The sequence below is a fragment of the Lissotriton vulgaris genome, chromosome 9 (genome assembly GCF_964263255.1).
Source record: "Lissotriton vulgaris chromosome 9, aLisVul1.2, whole genome shotgun sequence".
Taxonomy (NCBI): Eukaryota; Metazoa; Chordata; class Amphibia; order Caudata; family Salamandridae; genus Lissotriton; species Lissotriton vulgaris.
Window position 1 is genome coordinate 1,144,228,420 of NC_141697.1, and position 22,330 is coordinate 1,144,250,749.

Below are 22,330 nucleotides of genomic sequence, written 5' to 3' on the forward strand. Positions count from 1 at the left end.
ATACCGCGTTACCGACCGGTATTTGGTGATTGAGATGTGGGGGCCTATATTTTACAGAATCAGTAAATTTACCGATTAGGTAAATTTACCGATTCTGTAAAATACCGAATCAGTAAATCTATATGTAGGTGGCACTGGAAACAGTGCCACAGGCCCCTAAGAATTTGTTATATACCATGTAATACTTATTGCATGGTAAATAACGAATTCCTGTGTACATGCACATCTGTGCATGTACACCTGTGCCATGTGGCACACATACATGCCCTGAGGGCATGTATGTGTGTCACATGGCACACAAGCCTGAATCAGGGGTGCAACAGGGTGTCAAAGTGACACCCAGTCCCCCTTGTAAATTTGGTAATTTTACAGAATTGGTATTTACCGATTCAGTAATTGACTGGGCCTATAGGAATCAATGGCAATTACCGATTTTTTGACCGAATCTGTAACATTCGGTAATTACCGAATCGGTACCGATTCAGTAAAAAAAATCGGTAAAAATACCTACATAGCATTTACCGATTTGTAAATACCGAATCAGTAAAATTCTGTATTTACGAATCGGTAAATGCCATTACCTACATCGGGCCCTTAGTCTTTTGTTCTAATGATTTGAAATGTGCTGGTGCACATGTACAGACAATACATCTCAGGATAACTGTAAACAAATTTGCCTGGCTGATGATCTCCCAGCCTGAGGCCTGTGACATCATCTGTCTAGTAAAAGCATAGACCCCTAGGTTAAGCTTCCCCCTGATGGTGTTGCGGTGAAGTTAGGCCCAGACACTTCAGGCTGAAGCTCTTCATCATAGGGGGTTATGTCAATTAGTGCCTATCAGTATAGTTATTTTTATAGTTTGTTAAGAAACTAAAACTAGTGGAACAAAGTTAGTAAATGGCACGAGTTATAGTTTCTCCAGATAAGTATAACTATAGGTGTTACTATAACTGATGAATTTCTATGGTTTTGTCTGGGTAAAACATGAATCAAACTATACCGTCCCTATAACCTTTGGTTTTTCAGTGAATTTGTATGTTTTTTTTAACGTAAAGTAATGTATAACTGAATCCCATGGGCCCACGAAGGATCTGCATCCCTAGATGTACAAAGTTTTATTTCTTTAATAACTCCAAACTACTGACCAGATTTACACCAAATTACAAAAGGAGCTCTGTCTGGATCAAGACCTAGCTTTCTGCCAAATGTGGTGTAAATTGTTCACAGCATTTAGGCCTGAAGCCGTGTCTAAAAATTGAAAAATCCCTATAGGCTTTGCATGGGAAAAAAACATTTTAGGGCCCCCGTTTTTCTCAACTCCCATTTGACGAAACAAAGGTTCCAAAGGTTATCACTTATTACAATTTGAGGTAGCCCAATTTTTCCTATGGGAGAGATATGCCTTGTAGTAAACAAATTAATTTAGCCATTTGTCACTACCTTGTAAAACTTAAAAGTATATATTCAACTTTTTTAAATGCACTGCACACTGAACTATGGAATGTTTAGGGCCTCCTGTAGGGATGACTAATATGTCTTAAAAAACAAGATTTAGGTCTGGCAAAATGTGTATTTTTCCAGGTCAAACTGGCAGTTCAAAATTGTCAAATGAATGCAAATTTGCAGGCCTGCAATATGTTTAAAAGGGCTACTGTAGAGCCTGGCACAATAAGTGCTGCAGGCCCACTCACAGCATTTCAGTTAGAGGCTCTGAGTACCTATAGTACCACTTTACAAGTGACTTACAAGTAAATTAAATATGCCAAATGGGTGTAATCCAAATTTACCATGTTAACAGGAGAGAGAGCACAAGCACTGGTTACCAGTGAAAAAGTTTGCAGAATCCTAAGGCCAACAAAAACAAGTTCAGCAAAACATGTGGAGAGAAGGCATAATGTTTGGGGAAGACCACTTTAAGGCTGTAAGGCCTTACAGAGGTACAATATTAAGCTGGACTATTTCAGGACTGAAAATAAATATAAAATGAGGGCAAAGACTGAGTCTCTTTCATTAAATCATACAATACCTGTTGTTACCAAGAGAAATCGAGTTGGCTGTTTTCCCTATGCATAGCATTAGAGCAATATAAGAAGGCCAAGGCAGGCTAATAGGTGGCCTAATTATCTTGGTCTCGATAAAACTCCACTCAGTCATGCTCAATTCCATTCAAACTTTATTTCGGTTTTTTTCTAAACCATAAAAGTGTATAATAAAAGTACATCACATTAGAATTTAAAATCATCGTCACAGCTAAAGATTTTTGATATCTGACTAGGCCCTATGTCATGGATGGGGGAAAGATTTACACAATTCATCAGAAATTTCTAAAATCGCTAGAATAGGATAAAAAGGTATAAAATATTTACATCAGAAAAAATTAGATAAGCGGGGGTATACTTAGTTTTTAGTTCATACATTCCAATTGTAATTAAAAACTATTACTATTCAGACAAGGTTAAAAAATAGAAAAATTGCTATTCGACAACCAATCATTGTCGCTACACACAATTTATACATTAAAATCCTGTGTCGTCTAAATATGTTAAGGCAGTCTACATGTTATCCACTAACTGCTTACACAATGGTCAACTAAAGTTACAGTTTCAAGCCATTTTTGGCTCTATGGAACATTACACGCATCAGAAATCTAGACACACAAAATACTATCAGTCGTGCAGTATCTGATAGGAGAATTTGTTCTGCCTCCCTATAGTGTCTTACTTTAAGGGTTTTACATAGGGGTTTAATCCATCTTTCCATCGGGATTTTGTGCGCCGGGCAGAAAAATAAAATGTGTGAAACATTTTCCTTGGCTGCATTTGTCTGAGTCTTTATCGAGAGTCTTGTTGCCCCATTTGGATTTTTTAACGTTGGTCTGTAGGACCCCATATCTAAATTTGAGGTGTAATGATTTTGCCACCGGAGGGTAAACCTCATCTAAAAAAGATTCAAATTTGGGCTCATCTTTAAACTGAAGGAACCTTGTAGATAAGGGTCCTAGACTAGCATCCTGCAGTAGGGTTTCGCGTTGGTAGTCCGAAAATTGGCGCTTTGCTATTTTGCTACAGGATTTGGTTAGCTCCTCAGGTTTTACCCAATAAGTTAATAGTCCTATTTTTTTTAACCAGGTGGCAATATGTTTGAAACAGGGGATATCCTTTATAATACCAAAGGGCATTAGCTCTTGTAGGCCCAGTCTGTAGTGGATAAGCTCATCAGTGGTCCAGATTCTTATCCAGTACATAAGGCGACGTATCGCTGCTAAACTATCAGTGCGCTTTAGGTTGATATCCAAAAAAACAGGTACCAGTGGTGTTCTTCTTGGTAACGATAGTAACCTTCGCACAAAGTCATTGTCACCCACTTCAAAGTTATGTTTACAATGTGGGCCCCAAAGTTCTGCCCCATAGAGGGCTGCAGATTGTGCCTTACATTTGTAGACCTCAATGGCAGGTGATACAGCCTTGTCGCACTCCACGCTTCACTGGGATTTCTCTAGTGAGTTCTCCCCGGGGGCCCCCATCTTACTTTTGCAAAGTTATTTTCGTGTATTCTAATTATTTGTACTAGCAATTCGATGGGCACTCCAAGGTTTCTTAAGTGGATCCAGAGAGTGTTTCTAGGAACCAAATCGAAAGCAGCTCTTAGATCCACGAATGCTACATACAATGTACTATGTCTGACCTTAATATATTTCCAACACAGGCATAAGAACCTAAAGACCTGATCGGTCGTACTAATCTTTTTTCGGAACCCTGCTTGGTATTTTGTTAGCAAGTCCTCCTCTTCGATCCAGGACGGTAGGCGCAACAAGATGTGTCTTGCAAATATTTTTTGTGGAATGTCTATAAGGCTGATCGGGCGATAATTCGCCGGATCCAGTCTATTCCCCTTTTTAAAAATTGTGACAATCTCCGCCCCCGTCCATGATTTCGGTATTGGGTCAAAATTTGCTATGGCATTACATAAGCCATTCATCTAGGGGACCCAAGTTGTCAAATCGTGTTTTAAAAGGTCTGCAGGGATTTTGTCTATTCCCGGCGCTTTCCCAGATTTTAATGTTTCAACAACATAATTTTTCTCTTTTAATGTGAAATGTAAGTTAGCTGCCTTCGCTGACTCAATCATATCACCCGTCAACTCTGGATTATTAGTATTGGGTTCATTTTTTGATTCAGATTAGAGCTTGGAGAAATGATTGACCCAGGTATCCTCATCCAGGAATAAATCACGCTGTTTGCTACCAGCCCTATTACCTTTCGTCATTAGGTTCCAAAACCCTGCCTGGTCCTTTGTCTTGGCTGCTCTAATGATACCCTCCCATATCTCCTCGTCCCAGGCTCTTTTGGCGGCATCAATTATTTGATTATATGCACGCCTTAGTGTCTTTATTTTAGATAAGTCCTTTCTTTTTATTGCTACTATTAGCTCCGATTTTGCTATACAACAATCCTTAGAGTACCATGGTTTTCCATTACTAACCCTGTCAATTGCCGTTCCCCTCTTACTTTGAGTTGTTTTACTTAGTATAGGACCGATAGCTTCTACCAACCTACCATGGAGGTCAGATATTGAGATTGGTGCTGAATTGCTCTCTGTATACTTAGATAATGTTTCTGAGAAGGTGAAATAGATTTTGGTCAGTGCCCCTTCATCCCCTAAGATATTGGGCCATTTTATAGCATGATCATTCCTACTTAACATTAGCTGGTCATAATTGTCTTTTATTGAATTCGCTATAGAAAGGAGTTCTGGGGAAGCCCTCAGGGACAAGGGTAAATGATCACTCTCTGTTCTAGTGATTATTTTAAGGTCACGCAAGAAGCTCCAGCAACTTAATGACGCCATCATATAATCTATGTAACTTTGTGAATTCCCTCTGAAGAACGTGTGGGCCTTAGGTCTATCAGAAGGAAGACGACCATTACAGGATCTAAGGTTGTGAGCCAAAGTTAGTCCTAAAAGCTGAGTCACGGCTGCAGTGCATTTGACCTGTTTTTCACTAGCCAGGGATGGAATGATATATGCTTGGTACTGTAGCTCCATCAGTTCACCAAAACATGTACCGGCTCAAAATTACAGTTAAAATCACCGGCAATAAATACCCTTGGGCTATGGCCTAGAGTGGCTAGAGCACCGTCGAGCTGGTTGATAACATTCGAAACGCCCTGTGAGGGCGATGGTCTATTATAAACATTAAACAGATATGTGACTTTATCTTCTTTATCTCTGAACTTTAGACCCAGTATGTCTTGGGAATCAATGTCTAGAGAGGTAATCTCGACTTGCAAGGATACACGAACCCAAATGACTAGACCTCCAGAGGGACTTCCTTTTGATGAACGTGTTGCCCCGACCCCATACGTTTTATATCCTACCCTATAGGGGCTTTCTAGCATCCAAGTCTCCTGCAGGAGTATGATATCATACGCTTCTATAAATGAGTGCCAGTTTGGATCCACCAAATTTCTGTTTAACCCTGCGATGTTCCAGGAGACGATGGATAAGTCTGGACAGTTACTATATTTTCTGGGACAGCAGGATCTATTGATCATTGTCTCCGCTCCCAAAATTACCTTTGGGTCTTGACATATAGTAGGTAGTATACTAGGCGGGGTTATTTGAGTAACTGCCATAGGTCTATCCCCATTAGTGTTGGTGTCCTCTTCTAAACAACTAATTGTCTGTATGACATTAATTCCCTTTAGGTCTTCCTTCTGAGCTAGAGTTAAGAGGGGCTCATAGTCCCCCGAAGGCTTGGTACTCTCAGTTGGCAGTCAGTCAACCCCCTCCATCCCCATGAGTGAAGAAAATCTATTATAGATGGGAATGTTAAACATGGGTGGCCTGGTGGTACGGGAGGCTTGATTTCCGTGTCTCCATGGGTTAGCCACTAGAGATATCGGATAAAAGTAACTCAAGGATCTTGCGGTTATACCGCCCTCATAGCCCTCGCAATACCATTCGCGAATGTGATTTGTCACCCTGCAGTCTCGGAAGTTTATTATATTTATATCTCCAGGAATATCCTTTGGTCTCCTCCCTACCCATCTCGTCCTTCTGACATTTATGATTTCACCATCCAGATGAGAAGGAAGGGGTCTATTTGCCCTTAGCCAATACATGGCTTTATTCTTAAGGGTCTGATAGCTCTCAAATTTCCCTGCAGGAAGTGGAGGGACTCCTGTAAGTATAATTACAAGAGGTTCTGCCTCAGGTGGCAGGTCAATCCAAATCGGAGGCCCCATTGTCTGCTTAGCCTTATCGGGGGACATCTGTTTTTTGTCCTCAATTTTCTTATCATTCTTATCATTTGTTATAGGGGGTCTATTTTCAGCTGTTTCCTTTTGTCTAATAAGATCTGAGGCCGTATTCAGAATCTGTGTGCTGTTTGTTCTATCGTGGTCTTTGAGGGTTGGCTTACTACTATTTTTATTAGTAGGATCAGACTGTCCAACTCTCACCTCCGAGTCAGTCGTAGGAGATTGTCTGGGCAACAGCTCTTTTAGTAAGTTAGAGTTAGTAGTAACAATGTCAGTGATGGACCCTAGTTGCTCATTTATGCGCTTGACTCTTTCTACTATAGGTAACAGCAAGGATTTGAGTAATTGCTCTATATTACTCATTAGACTTTGCTGGGGTGCTGTTGTTAGATCCCCCTTGTTAGTCTCATTTGAGGCTGAACCTAAGTTTAGCTTTGGGGTATTAGTGGATCTACGGGATTTAGCTCTATTACCCTTTTGCTTCGTACCCCCCTCTTCCTTTTTTGGGGAATGCCCACCCCTGTGTGTTTAGCACTTATGATCTTTTTAGAAGTGTCTTTGCTGGGAATTTCAAGCAGTGAGTCTTCTGGTGAAGTTTCCAGTAGTGAATCTAAGGTGGTATCAGAAATAATTGGATCCCTGTGAATCACTGGTCGGACTGGAGAATCTTGTAATAACAATGGGATGCCTGTATCTCTTAGTTGGTCGTTGTTATCAGTGATATATGTGGGCGTTTTGGCTATATTTATAGCCCCCAGGGACGAACGTTTGTTTTGCCATTCGGTAGATATTCGTCTTTCAGTAAGGGCTATTTCTTTTTCCAGTACGGAAGCAGCCCTTGTGATGAAGGCGTCCAAAGTTCCTCTAACAGACCCACCCAATGATGACTTCCGCCCCAGGCTCGGGATATTATTTATTATTTGTGCACTATGTTTAACACAATGAACAGTACAAATAAAGTAGGACCAGTTAATGCACGATAAGAAACCTTACTAGAATGTCCAGGAGATCGAAGGGCCAAGAGGGGTGGCTCAGCACAGCCTTGGCCAGCCCCGGACGGCCACAGACGGCCCGCCCTCTGCCTGAGCTCAGCCCGGCGACCACCCACGCGCGTCCCACGAGGCGGGAGATGTGACGCCTTTTACAAGCGCCTCCGGTCGCGTTTGGAGGCGTGGCCCAGCTGAAGCCTCCTGGGTAGTGTAGTTCACAGTTCCGCCCGCTCTGCGGCTGCGGCTGCGCCTGGAGACCAGCGGCGCTTGCGGCGGGGGGGAACGGCAACTGGGCAGCAGGGCAGAGTGGCGTCAAGCAGAGTCCCGGCAGGGAAGGGAAAAGCAGCGAAACAAGGGTCCAGGGTGTCTGGCACTATCAGGGTAAGCTCTGGATACTGGCAACCCACTCGCCAGCAGGTATGACGCCTTTTTCAAGCGCCTCCGGTCGCGTTTGGAGGCGTGGCCCAGCTGAAGCCTCCTGGGTAGTGTAGTTCACAGTTCCCCCCGCTCTGCGGCTGCGCCTGGAGACCAGCGGCGCTTGCGGCGGGGGGGAACGGCAACTGGGCAGCAGGGCAGAGTGGTGTCAAGCAGAGTCCCGGCAGGGAAGGGAAAAGCGGCGAAACAAGGGTCCAGGGTGTCCGGCGCTATCAGGGTAAGCTCTGGATACTGGCAACCCACTCGCCAGAAGGTATGACGCTTTTTTAAAGCGCCTCCGGTCGCGTTTGGAGGGGTGGCCCAGCTGAAGCCTCCTGGGTAGTGTAGTTCACAGTTCCCCCGCTCTGCGGCTGCGCCTGGAGACCAGCGGCGTTTGCGGCTGGGGGAACGGCAACTGGGCAGCATATCAGAGTGGCGTCAAGCAGAGTCCCGGCAGGGAAGGGAAAAGCGGCGAAACAAGGGTCCAGGGTGTCCGGCGCTATCAAGGTAAGCTTTGGATACTGGCAACTCAGTCATGCTTTAAAATATTATAGGTAAATAATTACATTCAGGGGCTGAGGATCGTGACATATTGAATATCATCATCATCATCATTGATAACTTTATTTTGGTCATCACAGACCATAAAAGTACAAATAAAATACATACATACAAGCGCAAGATAGATACAACAATAAATACCATGTCCAATAAAATTGACGCCTAAGAATATATTAAACCTTAATAGTTATCAAGATAAACAGAGTAGAATATAGAAATAGACATAAATTATCATAAAAAACGTTTCCGTCTACGCCACATGGCAAATAGGAACCGTGAGACAGTAAAAACAAGAGGGGGTGGGTGTCATACCTTAGGACTCTACAAGCTTGGGCACATTGGCTGAAGCCTAGATTCCTACAGAGTGGGATCAACCAACATTTCCTTGAGAACTGATGTGCAGGTCATAAAAACAAAACGTGAGATAAAATCCTCTCAGTTATAATTGCATGCCGGGCACCAAGCATTCTCTGTAATAGCCCATTTACAGGTAAATGCCCTGAGTGGGAGACTACCGATCCTAAACTGCATATAGAGTTTCCTCCCAAGTGGGGGATAAATTGCGTCCAAAAAATCCTCCTTTTTAGTTTCGATTTGTGCTTGGAGGAAGTCTATCATCAATTTTCCAACGGTAGTACACCTCTGTAAGGATAATGAGTTATAGTACCTAAGATGGTATAACAGGTCTGTCTTGGTTATCCCTGGGCAGCTTACTTCGGGATTATCCCACAGCTCAGGTAAGCCAATACAATTAGTAAGAGTCCTGATATGTAGGAGCCACGGAATATTCTTTGTTTTTAAAGAATCCCACACCTCTATGAATTCTTCTTTGTAAGACGCCAGTTCAGGCACTGACCATAGTCTCTTACAGTACAGCATCGGGCGTGCTGCTACTACCTCCTCTATAGGATCTAGCCCCAGATCCATACGTAGAGGAATGAGTGGTGTACTAACTGGCAATCCCAATAGATTCCTCATGAAGGTGTCCTCAATCTTCGTGAGGTTGGGTATTCGTTGGTGTCCCCATAATTCTGCCCCATACATTGAAGTCATTCTGGCCTGAAGTCTGTGGATTTCAACGACCGGGGCCGCTGGCTTGAAGTCTGAGGTTCTCTGCACTTTACCAATTCCACCTACCACTTGGGATAGCCTAAGGGCCGCCTTTGCTATCTGAAAACCCCAATCGTGATTTTCCGATAAAGTAATACCTAGGTACTCAAAGGTCCTAACTCTTTCCAGAGGAGTACCATTCAAAAGAGGGTTTGGACGGGTCAGCTTAGGGGGATTACAAATCATAAACTTAGCGTTATCTAAGTTTACCTCTAGCCCACGCATTGTGCAAAATACTGCGAAACCGTCCAGGATGCGTTGGATGCCCGTTGATGTTTTGGACAACAACAGAGTGTCGTCCGCAAACATCAAAGCGGGCACCCGACCGGACGCTAGCCTTGGGGCATCGTTGTCCTTAACTCTAAGCAGGTGGTCAACTAGGCCGTTTATATAGAGACAAAACAAAGTTGGGTTCAGGACACATCCCTAGCGCACCCCCTTCTTCACGGGGAAGCGAGCCGACAGATCACCATGTCTCCCACACCTACCTTGGGCATAATTATCCATGTGGAGTTTATTCAAGACGTCCAATAAGTAAGTGGGTAGACCCAAATCTGTTAATACTCTCCACAACTTTCCCCTGGACACTAAATCAAAAGCGATCCGCAGGTCAACAAAGATGAGGTAGAGGCTGCCACCCTCCACTCTCACCATTTTCCAAAATAATAACTGGAGCCTAACTAATTGGTCAAGGGTATAAATACCCGTCCTAAACCCAGCCTGAAGAGTAATCAAGATCTCATTTTCCTCTATCCAGCCCTGAATTCTGTCTGAAATAATCCTGCCCATCAGTTTTTGCGTAGTGTCTATCAAACTGATGGGCCTATAGTTAGATGCAGTTAGGGGGCAGCCTTTTTTATGGACAGGGACTATCTCTGCTCCAAGCCAGGTTTCTGGCGGGTCCATCCCCTTCAGTACTGCATTAAATAAAACGACCAAATATGGTGCCCAAATTTTTGGTTGAGACCGAAATAAATCCCCAGGCAACTTGTCTAAGCCAGGTGCCTTGTTAGGTGGAAATGTAGCTATTGCAGCTTCAACAACAGCAAGCGTGATGTCCAAGAGCCCATCCAGTCGATACTCATGGAGGGCTCCTGGGGAAGCGAGCAAGGGGGCCACTACAATCCTACCCAGCGCAATATCCAAAGGCCCCTCCAATCGATACTCATGGAAGGGCCCTGGGGTCGAGAGCAAGGGAGTCTCTTCAGCCTCACAGAGCACAGCATCCATCGGCCCCTCCCGTCGATACTCATAGAGGGGTCAGGGGGTGACGGCCAACACGGCCTCCTCAGTGGGATTAGCATAAATGGCTCCAAAATGGGCTTCTCAGACCGCCGGTGCTATGTTAGTTACGGGTGCTCATCCACCCTCACGCGCCCAAAGCTAACAATGTCCCAAAATGACTTGGAATCCTTACGTGAGAGTGCTGATCTTAGTTCTGCCCATCTATTCATCTCCCAGTCTTTCTTTACCCTGTTGATAACCTGCTTATACTTAATCTGACATCGTTTAATGCCGGTTTTATACTTTTCTTTTATTGCGGTTAGCACATCTTTTTTTGCTTTCCGACAGAATACATCGTACCAGGGATGGGTTAGAACTGGGCTTAGCTTCTTGCTACCATGAGGATGTAACACATCATACAGTTTAGTGAAAAACTGCCTATGAATTTCTAAACTCCTGATCTGAGAATCTCGCTGGGAAGCCTTTTCTCCCAGCCCCCCCATTTCTACCAGCGGTGGTAGTGCCAGCTGATATATTCCGGCAAGTTTAGTTGGAGAACCCTGCAAGTGGCACAATTTAACTCTCCGCCTGTTATTAGCTAGGAGGAGAGGCTGTTGAGCAGCATTAGACTCAGGGGCGGGGTTAGACAACCCAAAACTCCCAGGTTTCAATGTCAGGACCAGGGCATTATGGTCACTGTCTTTCCTCGTATATACCCTAAAATCCAGGATCTTAGCCCAATGTCTGAGCTCAATCATTATATAATCAATAATAGAGTTATGCGCTAGTCTATTGAAAGTTGATGAGCCTGGTCTATCTGCTTCTACCCTCCCATTGCACGATCGCAAGGACGCTGTAAGGGAGAACGATTTAATTTGAAGAGCCAACGGGGTCCATGCTCTGACAGATGGTATCTGCGGGTCTGGGATGCACCAATACACATCCTCATCAGCTAATCCTCCAATATCTAAGCTGCTAAGAGGTTCAAATTGGCAATGAAGTCACCGCCAACTATTAGGGCTACTGTTGGGTCAAGAGTTAGGATGAACTGCCTTAGCGTGTCGATAGTGCCAGATTCCTGCCCACTCTTCATAGGCCTGGAATAGATGTTTCAAAAAGGGGGTGGTGATGGACAGAGTATCTGAATTAAGCAAGACACTCCTACCCAGTCAACAGATCAGGGCTTGATCCATCACCGTTTTTTAGCTCACTGCACCATCCCCGCTCAGAACCTGGCTACATGCAAATTAGTCTGTCCCTGGCCCAGTGCATCATGGGAACAGGGCAGACCAAACTACCAAGCCAATTCTTTACCAGGAAGGAAACAAGCTTCCGGGGACCGGTTTCTGGCATTACAGCCGTCTTCGGCCCGGCTTGCTTGAATCCTGATGGTGCAGTGAGCAAGGGACTCACATCTGAGCATACCCTTCCACACTTGAGGTGGCCAAAACGATTCAAAAAGGGGGTGGTGATGGACAGAGTATCTGAATTAAGCAAGACACTCCTACCCAGTCAACAGATCAGGACTTGATCCATGACCGTTTTTTAGCTCACTGCACCATCCCAGCTCAGAACCTGGCTACATGCAAATTAGTCTGTCCCTGGCCCAGTGCATCATGGGAACAGGGCAGACCAAACTACCAAGCCAATTCTTTACCAGGAAGGAAACAAGCTTCCGGGGACCGGTTTCTGGCATTACAGCCGTCTTCGGCCCGGCTTGCTTGAATCCTGATGGTGCAGTGAGCAAGGGACTCACATCTGAGCATACCCTTCCACAATTGAGGTGGCCAAAACGATTCACAAAGGGGGTGGTGATGGACAGAGTATCTGAATTAAGCAAGACACTCCTACCCAGTCAAGAGATCAGGGCTTGATCCTTCACCGTTTTTTAGCTCACTGCACCATCCCAGCTCAGAACCTGGCTACATGCAAATTAGTCTGTCCCTGGCCCAGTGCATCATGGGAACAGGGCAGACCAAACTACCAAGCCAATTCTTTACCAGGAAGGAAACAAGCTTCCGGGGACCGGTTTCTGGCATTACAGCCGTCTTCGGCCCGGCTTGCTTGAATCCTGATGGTGCAGTGAGCAAGGGACTCACATCTGAGCATACCCTTCCACACTTGAGGTGGCCAAAACGATTCAAAAAGGGGGTGGTGATGGACAGAGTATCTGAATTAAGCAAGACACTCCTACCCAGTCAACAGATCAGGGCTTGATCCATCACCGTTTTTTAGCTCACTGCACCATCCCAGCTCAGAACCTGGCTACATGCAAATTAGTCTGTTCCCGGCCCAGTGCATCATGGGAACAGGGCAGACCAAACTACCAAGCCAATTCTTTACCAGGAAGGAAACAAGCTTCCTGGGACCGGTTTCTGGCATTACAGCCGTCTTCGGCCCGGCTTGCTTGAATCCTGATGGTGCAGTGAGCAAGGGACTCACATCTGAGCATACCCTTCCACACTTGAGGTGGCCAAAACGATTCAAAAAGGGGGTGGTGATGGACAGAGTATCTGAATTAAGCAAGACACTCCTACCCAGTCAACAGATCAGGGCTTGATCCATCACCATTTTTTAACTCACTGCACCATCCCAGCTCAGAACCTGGCTACATGCAAATTAGTCTGTCCCTGGCCCAGTGCATCATGGGAACAGGGCAGACCAAACTACCAAGCCAATTCTTTACCAGGAAGGAAACAAGCTTCCGGGTACCGGTTTCTGGCATTACAGCCGTCTTCGGCCCGGCTTGCTTGAATCCTGATGGTGCAGTGAGCAAGGGACTCACATCTGAGCATACCCTTCCACACTTGAGGTGGCCAAAACGATTCAAAAAGGGGGTGGTGATGGACAGAGAATCTGAATTAAGCAAGACACTCCTACCCAGTCAACAGATCAGGGCTTGATCCATCACCGTTTTTTAGCTCACTGCACCATCCCAGCTCAGAACCTGGCTACATGCAAATTAGTCTGTCCCTGGCCCAGTGCATCATGGGAACAGGGCAGACCAAACTACCAAGCCAATTCTTTACCAGGAAGGAAACAAGCTTCCGGGGACCGGTTTCTGGCATTACAGCCGTCTTCGGCCCGGCTTGCTTGAATCCTGATGGTGCAGTGAGCAAGGGGCTCACATCTGAGCATACCCTTCCACACTTGAGGTGGCCAAAACGATTCAAAAAGGGGGTGGTGATGGACAGAGTATCTGAATTAAGCAAGACACTCCTACCCAGTCAACAGATCAGGGCTTGATCCATCACCGTTTTTTAGCTCACTGCACCATCCCAGCTCAGAACCTGGCTACATGCAAATTAGTCTGTCCCTGGCCCAGTGCATCATGGGAACAGGGCAGACCAAACTGCCAAGCCAATTCTTTACCAGGAAGGAAACAAGCTTCCGGGGACCGGTTTCTGGCATTACAGCCGTCTTCGGCCCGGCTTGCTTGAATCCTGATGGTGCAGTGAGCAAGGGACTCACATCTGAGCATACCCTTCCACACTTGAGGTGGCCAAAACGATTCAAAAAGGGGGTGGTGATGGACAGAGAATCTGAATTAAGCAAGACACTCCTACCCAGTCAACAGATCAGGGCTTGATCCATCACCGTTTTTTAGCTCACTGCACCATCCCAGCTCAGAACCTGGCTACATGCAAATTAGTCTGTCCCTGGCCCAGTGCATCATGGGAACAGGGCAGACCAAACTACCAAGCCAATTCTTTACCAGGAAGGAAACAAGCTTCCGGGGACCGGTTTCTGGCATTACAGCCGTCTTCGGCCCGGCTTGCTTGAATCCTGATGGTGCAGTGAGCAAGGGACTCACATCTGAGCATACCCTTCCACACTTGAGGTGGCCAAAACGATTCAAAAAGGGGGTGGTGATGGACAGAGTATCTGAATTAAGCAAGACACTCCTACCCAGTCAACAGATCAGGGCTTGATCCATCACCGTTTTTTAGCTCACTGCACCATCCCAGCTCAGAACCTGGCTACATGCAAATTAGTCTGTCCCTGGCCCAGTGCATCATGGGAACAGGGCAGACCAAACTACCAAGCCAATTCTTTACCAGGAAGGAAACAGGCTTTCGGGGACCGGTTTCTGGCATTACAGCCGTCTTCGGCCCGGCTTGCTTGAATCCTGATGGTGCAGTGAGCAAGGGACTCACATCTGAGCATACCCTTCCACACTTGAGGTGGCCAAAACGATTCAAAAAGGGGGTGGTGATGGACGGAGTATCTGAATTAAGCAAGACACTCCTACCCAGTCAACAGATCAGGGCTTGATCCATCACCGTTTTTTAGCTCACTGCACCATCCCAGCTCAGAACCTGGCTACATGCAAATTAGTCTGTCCCTGGCCCAGTGCATCATGGGAACAGGGCAGACCAAACTACCAAGCCAATTCTTTACCAGGAAGGAAACAAGCTTCCTGGGACCGGTTTCTGGCATTACAGCCGTCTTCGGCCCGGCTTGCTTGAATCCTGATGGTGCAGTGAGCAAGGGACTCACATCTGAGCATACCCTTCCACACTTGAGGTGGCCAAAACGATTCAAAAAGGGGGTGGTGATGGACAGAGTATCTGAATTAAGCAAGACACTCCTACCCAGTCAACAGATCAGGGCTTGATCCATCACCGTTTTTTAACTCACTGCACCATCCCAGCTCAGAACCTGGCTACATGCAAATTAGTCTGTCCCTGGCCCAGTGCATCATGGGAACAGGGCAGACCAAACTACCAAGCCAATTCTTTACCAGGAAGGAAACAAGCTTCCGGGTTTCGGTTTCTGGCATTACAGCCGTCTTCGGCCCGGCTTGCTTGAATCCTGATGGTGCAGTGAGCAAGGGACTCACATCTGAGCATACCCTTCCACACTTGAGGTGGCCAAAACGATTCAAAAAGGGGGTGGTGATGGACAGAGAATCTGAATTAAGCAAGACACTCCTACCCAGTCAACAGATCAGGGCTTGATCCATCACCGTTTTTTAGCTCACTGCACCATCCCAGCTCAGAACCTGGCTACATGCAAATTAGTCTGTCCCTGGCCCAGTGCATCATGGGAACAGGGCAGACCAAACTACCAAGCCAATTCTTTACCAGGAAGGAAACAAGCTTCCGGGGACCGGTTTCTGGCATTACAGCCGTCTTCGGCCCGGCTTGCTTGAATCCTGATGGTGCAGTGAGCAAGGGACTCACATCTGAGCATACCCTTCCACACTTGAGGTGGCCAAAACGATTCAAAAAGGGGGTGGTGATGGACAGAGTATCTGAATTAAGCAAGACACTCCTACCCAGTCAACAGATCAGGGCTTGATCCATCACCGTTTTTTAGCTCACTGCACCATCCCAGCTCAGAACCTGGCTACATGCAAATTAGTCTGTCCCTGGCCCAGTGCATCATGGGAACAGGGCAGACCAAACTGCCAAGCCAATTCTTTACCAGGAAGGAAACAAGCTTCCGGGGACCGGTTTCTGGCATTACAGCCGTTTTCGGCCCGGCTTGCTTGAATCCTGATGGTGCAGTGAGCAAGGGACTCACATCTGAGCATACCCTTCCACACTTGAGGTGGCCAAAACGATTCAAAAAGGGGGTGGTGATGGACAGAGTATCTGAATTAAGCAAGACACTCCTACCCAGTCAACAGATCAGGGCTTGATCCATCACCGTTTTTTAGCTCACTGCACCATCCCAGCTCAGAACCTGGCTACATGCAAATTAGTCTGTCCCTGGCCCAGTGCATCATGGGAACAGCGCAGACCAAACTACCAAGCCAATTCTTTACCAGGAAGGAAACAAGCTTCCGGGGACCGGTTTCTGGCATTACAGCCGTCTTCGGCCCGGCTTGCTTGAATCCTGATGGTGCAGTGAGCAAGGGACTCACATCTGAGCATACCCTTCCACACTTGAGGTGGCCAAAACGATTCAAAAAGGGGGTGGTGATGGACAGAGTATCTGAATTAAGCAAGACACTCCTACCCAGTCAACAGATCAGGGCTTGATCCATCACCGTTTTTTAGCTCACTGCACCATCCCAGCTCAGAACCTGGCTACATGCAAATTAGTCTGTCCCTGGCCCAGTGCATCATGGGAACAGGGCAGACCAAACTACCAAGCCAATTCTTTACCAGGAAGGAAACAAGCTTCCGGGGACCGGTTTCTGGCATTACAGCCGTCTTCGGCCCGGCTTGCTTGAATCCTGATGGTGCAGTGAGCAAGGGACTCACATCTGAGCATACCCTTCCACACTTGAGGTGGCCAAAACGATTCAAAAAGGGGGTGGTGATGGACAGAGTATCTGAATTAAGCAAGACACTCCTACCCAGTCAACAGATCAGGGCTTGATCCATCACCGTTTTTTAGCTCACTGCACCATCCCAGCTCAGAACCTGGCTACATGCAAATTAGTCTGTCCCTGGCCCAGTGCATCATGGGAACAGGGCAGACCAAACTACCAAGCCAATTCTTTACCAGGAAGGAAACAAGCTTCCGGGGACCGGTTTCTGGCATTACAGCCATCTTCGGCCCGGCTTGCTTGAATCCTGATGGTGCAGTGAGCAAGGGACTCACATCTGAGCATACCCTTCCACACTTGAGGTGGCCAAAACGATTCAAAAAGGGGGTGGTGATGGACAGAGTATCTGAATTAAGCAAGACACTCCTACCCAGTCAACAGATCAGGGCTTGATCCATCACCGTTTTTTAGCTCACTGCACCATCCCAGCTCAGAACCTGGCTACATGCAAATTAGTCTGTCCCTGGCCCAGTGCACCATGGGAACAGGGCAGACCAAACTACCAAGCCAATTCTTTACCAGGAAGGAAACAAGCTTCCGGGGACCGGTTTCTGGCATTACAGCCGTCTTTGGCCCGGCTTGCTTGAATCCTGATGGTGCAGTGAGCAAGGGACTCACATCTGAGCATACCCTTCCACACTTGAGGTGGCCAAAACGATTCAAAAAGGGGGTGGTGATGGACAGAGTATCACTGGGCCAGGGACAGACTGATTTGCATATAGCCAGGTTCTGAGCTGGGATGGTGCAGTGAGATAAATAACGGTGATGGATCAAGCCCTGATCTTTGCACTGGGTAAGAGTGGTCTGCTTAATTCGGACACTCTGTTCATCACCACCCCCTTTTCTGAATGGAATAGATGTTAAGCAAGGCAATCAGAGTGGAATCTAAGAGCGTTAAAAGAACACATTGGACTTCGGGTGAATCAGTTGGAATATGGGCTGCTTTAGCACCCAGATGCGCACCCACCAATATGGTTAGGCCTCCCGAAGGTCTGCCCCTTCCCCGAGTTATGGCTAAGATATTGAAAGTGGCAAAACCGGCCATTACAGTCTCTTCCAACGCCCACGTCTCCTGCATCAAGCAGATGTCGTGTTTTTCTATAAAAAGACCCCACTCGGTAACAGCTAGTTTATTTCTAATCCCTGCCAGGTTCCAGGACAGGATTTTAATACTACCATCTATTGCCCTGGTACCTGTTGGACCTAATTCTCTCACTGGGCTATGTTCCCCAACATGTAATGCTTCACCAGTTTCTCCCCCGCTAAGACACAGTGGCCTCACGGTCTCTTGCGTTCTTTCTTTGTCCCCTACAATCACCAACTCAACTGTAGCGTCACCTACCTCCACCTGTGTTTCAGGGGATTGAGGACCACTGTCTACAGCCGCGTTGTCCTTCCCCTTAATCTGCCCCACATTTTCCCTAATTGCCACCCTACCCCCTACCCCCTCCTGTTGGATAATAATTGGGTTGTAGAGAGTATTAACGTCAACATTACTCCCCACTCTCACTGCTTGGGGGACTGGATCGCTGGATGTTAAGGGTGCGTACCGCTGACTCTCAGGGCGTCAATCCACTTGGTCTAAAGTGCTAAACCTATTGCTTTGGGGAAACAATGAAAGTAACGGGGTAAATGGGTATGAGCCCTGCCAATTTGATGCCCCCTCATGATCTCTGTCAGGCAGCATGTTCTGAGCCCCCCAAGACTGCCGCCTCTATTTCGTTTAGGGCTCAACAGAGGAGCAGGGTAAAAATAAGATAGAAGTAGAGGTTTAATACGTGTTTCAGACCGAACTGGGGCCCCATTACAAATGTAGTCCACAGCACAAATATTCCTAAAATTAATTATTACACAGTCTCCCAGAATGGTTTTTTGTCTTGTCCCTATCCAATCGACTCGTCTTGCAAAAAGTATTTCAGCAGAAACCTATAAGGGGAGAGGCCTGTTAAAATTGAGCCAATGTATACATTTGTTTTTGAGTTCAGCGTATTCCTCAGTTTTCCCCTGACTTAAGACTTGAACCCCTGCAAGCACCACCACATACGGTAATGACTCTGGGGGAAGATCAATGCGAGGTAGGGCTTTTACGTGCCCGTCCACAGGACTAATTCTGCTAGCTAGAGATTGTTCGACCACACCCCCTGACACGCCCCTTCCAGATAGAACATGGTTGTTGTCTACATTGCTTTCCCTTAGTATTAACGGAATGGCATTAGAAGGGGATTATGGTTTACCACCACGAGAGATGCAGCAGGTAAGTTATTAATAATGGGCAGGTTATTAGCGTTAGAATTGCCTTTTCCGTCTTAATTTTGCTGCATCCCATTACCAGTACTGTCACCCCCCATAGCATGAGAGTCTACCCGTGCCTGGACGTAATCGAACCGTGACTCTAAGTACAAAAGTCTTTCTTCAATCAGAGTGAGTCTGTCATAGATGGGAAGACAAGTTTTTGTAAAAATAAGTTAAATTTCGCCCAAAATGCAGTTCCTAACTCTGCAGGGTCCACATCCCTAAAGTTCGTTACAACGGTAGCCAGTTGAGAAGTCTGCAGGCTTGTGACTGGGTTGTTCAAGGGTCTTGTACTTGGCCCATCGCCCTCATTGTTCCTTTTTAGGATCTTCACTTTCTTGTTTTTTAAGAGTGCGCCCCCACGTTTCCTTTTGGCACCCGACTCTACTACTACCTTTGTGGCCTCAGGTTTAAAGTTTTGTTTCGATCTCGTCTCGTCGCCAGAAACTTCTGAATATCTCTTTACCACCTGGAAACTTAAAAGAGTTTCTAAACCTTCTGACCTTCTAATAAGCAGTAACATCGCCTGGCTCAGACTCCTGGTTATATGCAGACTCCCATAAAAAGGCAAGTCTACATGTCATATTTGTGTGCGGAGATCTCAACACTAAACCCTATGTATTGATGGTAGACAAAGTGATGTTAAAAGAAAAGGCTGCTTTGGCTATTTTCCACGCACATATTTATACCTATGGCAATTACAAACTTCATGAAAAAGTGCTCTAATAACCACAAATGTGCTATTATCAATTTGGATGAACCTTTGTAATCAAGAGAGTTTAATTGCCTATTTACTCATCAATCTGGAGACCTAGTGGTTGGTTGCTGATGTGACAATTGTTAGAAGAATAGAAAGTGATCACAACACATTAATAGCAGATCTATTGCTTCCTTCTAGACATACTCAAACCATAATTTACTTTACATTTTTCTCAATCTGTCCTATGCTTTCGACACCGTATCACATCCCTTACTTCTTCTATGCCTGTTTAATTTAGGCATCATCTGCGGCAAGGAGTTTAGTTTCAGTCTTTTCTGTCTGATAGACAGCCGGTGTAGCTCACTGTTCTTCAGGTAACGCATGGCTCAATTGTGGCATCTCCTCGGGGTCCTCCCTAAGTCCCACTCTGTTCAATGTTTATATGTCTCCCCTTACAACATTGATTCAACCTTTTGGAAAAAAAGTAATCTTTTATGCTGATGACACCCAGTTGATTTTCTTGATGAGCCGATCTGTTAGCAGTTTAGCCCTTCTCTTAACCTCTTAAGCGCTGCTGACGGCCAACGGTCGTCACGAGCGCTACCTCCCCAGTGCTGCGCACGACCATTGGACGTCCATTCAGCACTAGTTCCAATGGACAGCGCAGCACTGGGGAGGGATATTTGCGAAGCAGCTAAGGTGTTAAAATGACTCCAACAAAAGTCACCAATGTGGATGCATAATAATCTGCTTAAATGTAACTCTAATAAAACAAAGATTCTCCTTTATGCCATACAGAGAACTTTCCAACTTTTCAGTTTCCAATTGGTGGCATGAATCTCCACCAGCTCCTCCTTCTCCTGCATTCACTGCTAGAAATCTGGATTCAAAATTCAACAACATGCTGTCCTTTCGGCCCCAAGCGCTGGCAGGTACTGGCTTGTGTTTTTCAATGTTGAGATCGCTAAATCAGTGCACACCAAAGCCACAAAAATCAGAAGTAGGGAACCAGAGATATTATTTTTTGACGTGTTACGTCAAAATAGCTTCTAAAAGCACAAATCTCGAAATGGTTTTATCTGCTCATGCTGAAATAGGCCCAAGTCAAATGCTCAGGCCGAACATGAACTACTGCCAGTCAGATACAGGATGAGGTTTGTCCCAGTGAAAAGTTTACCCTCCGACTTAGAAGATTTTCTGGAGAACATTCTCATTGACGGGTTGTTGATGGTTCTAATTGCAAGTTAGATCAAAAAAAGGGCTTGAGGAGGGCAGCTTGGAAAAGCAGGGGTCCATGTTAGGAACCATGACTCCGGTAGAAAACATGCTGCAGATGTCATCAACTGTGGGAAAGCTCAGAGCAGGAACATTTTGAAATTTGTACCCAGGAAGGTCTCATCAGTGGTCGGATGCTGTTGGGAATCAACTCAGGTGAGCCACGTGATGTTAGGACTCTGGAAAGTGAGATCCTTGTAGCTGGGGAAAGTAGAAAGTTGAATATGACTGGCGATTCTACACGATTTGACATTGCCTGCGGAGTCCATGCCATCCATCCCTGTCTCTGCTGTTCTCTGGAGAGAAAGTTCTGGAGGCATTTCCCAGTGGAAAAAATAATTAAATTTAAGGCCTTGACGCTGGCATTCCGAGCCTTGAATGGCACATATCCCAGCTACCTTAAACACAGACTATGTGGATATAAGCAGTCTAGATCCTTGAGGTCAAATTCCCTAAACTTAATGTGCATTCCCCATTTTAGGAAGGCTCGAATGGGGGAAGATCCTTTACGCTCACGCTCGGGGCAGCAAATCCGTGGAACTCCCTGCTGAGTAACTTCCACACCATAGAGACATAGACCCTCTTCAGGAAAAGGGTTAAACCTGGCTGATTAGGGCAGACCAAGAGCCCCAGGGCCTGACGTTTGAGCTGTCCAGTGTTGCACTACTTTCTGCTTTAATGCCGGGACACCTCTGTTTGAGGTAGCTGTTTCGCTTTATGTGCCTGTATTATTATTATTATTATTATTATTATTATTATTATTTTTATTATTATACCAGCTGATGTTGCTGAGGCTTGTGTGTTGTGAAGGTGCAGACACCAGGTCTGGTAATCATAGCCAGTGCTAATGCCGGACTTCAAGAGGCTGTGCACAGGTTCTGCTGCTATTGTTATGGTTTCTTTTTCTTGTTTGGATGTTCACAGTGAACAGTCACAAGACCACCACCCAAACAAAACCAGAAGGTCAGCCTGGATTACAGTGATGATTGCAAGGTCTTTGTTGATATCTCCTTCAACAGTGTGGGTCACTATCCTTCTTAACAAAACCTTCTTCTGGCATTCAGATTTGTCATTCAGGATCGCCAACAATTGAAAACTTAACATGTCTAGATGGACGGAATGCTGAAACTTTTCAAGTCAAGAGATCTAGGTTTAATCCATTGTTCTTTTACTCACTATGCCACCTTATTTGAACCCAGCCTTAATCAAATCAGTCTT

At 45.9% G+C, this 22,330-nt stretch overlaps 1 protein-coding gene across 4 annotated transcripts in view; it reads left to right on the plus strand.

The window, feature by feature from the left end:
* LOC147692932 (inter-alpha-trypsin inhibitor heavy chain H4-like) overlaps window positions 1-22,330 on the plus strand; it is a 563,260-nt gene that overhangs the window by 434,925 nt on the left and 106,005 nt on the right. The gene's annotated exons all lie outside the window — the stretch shown is intronic.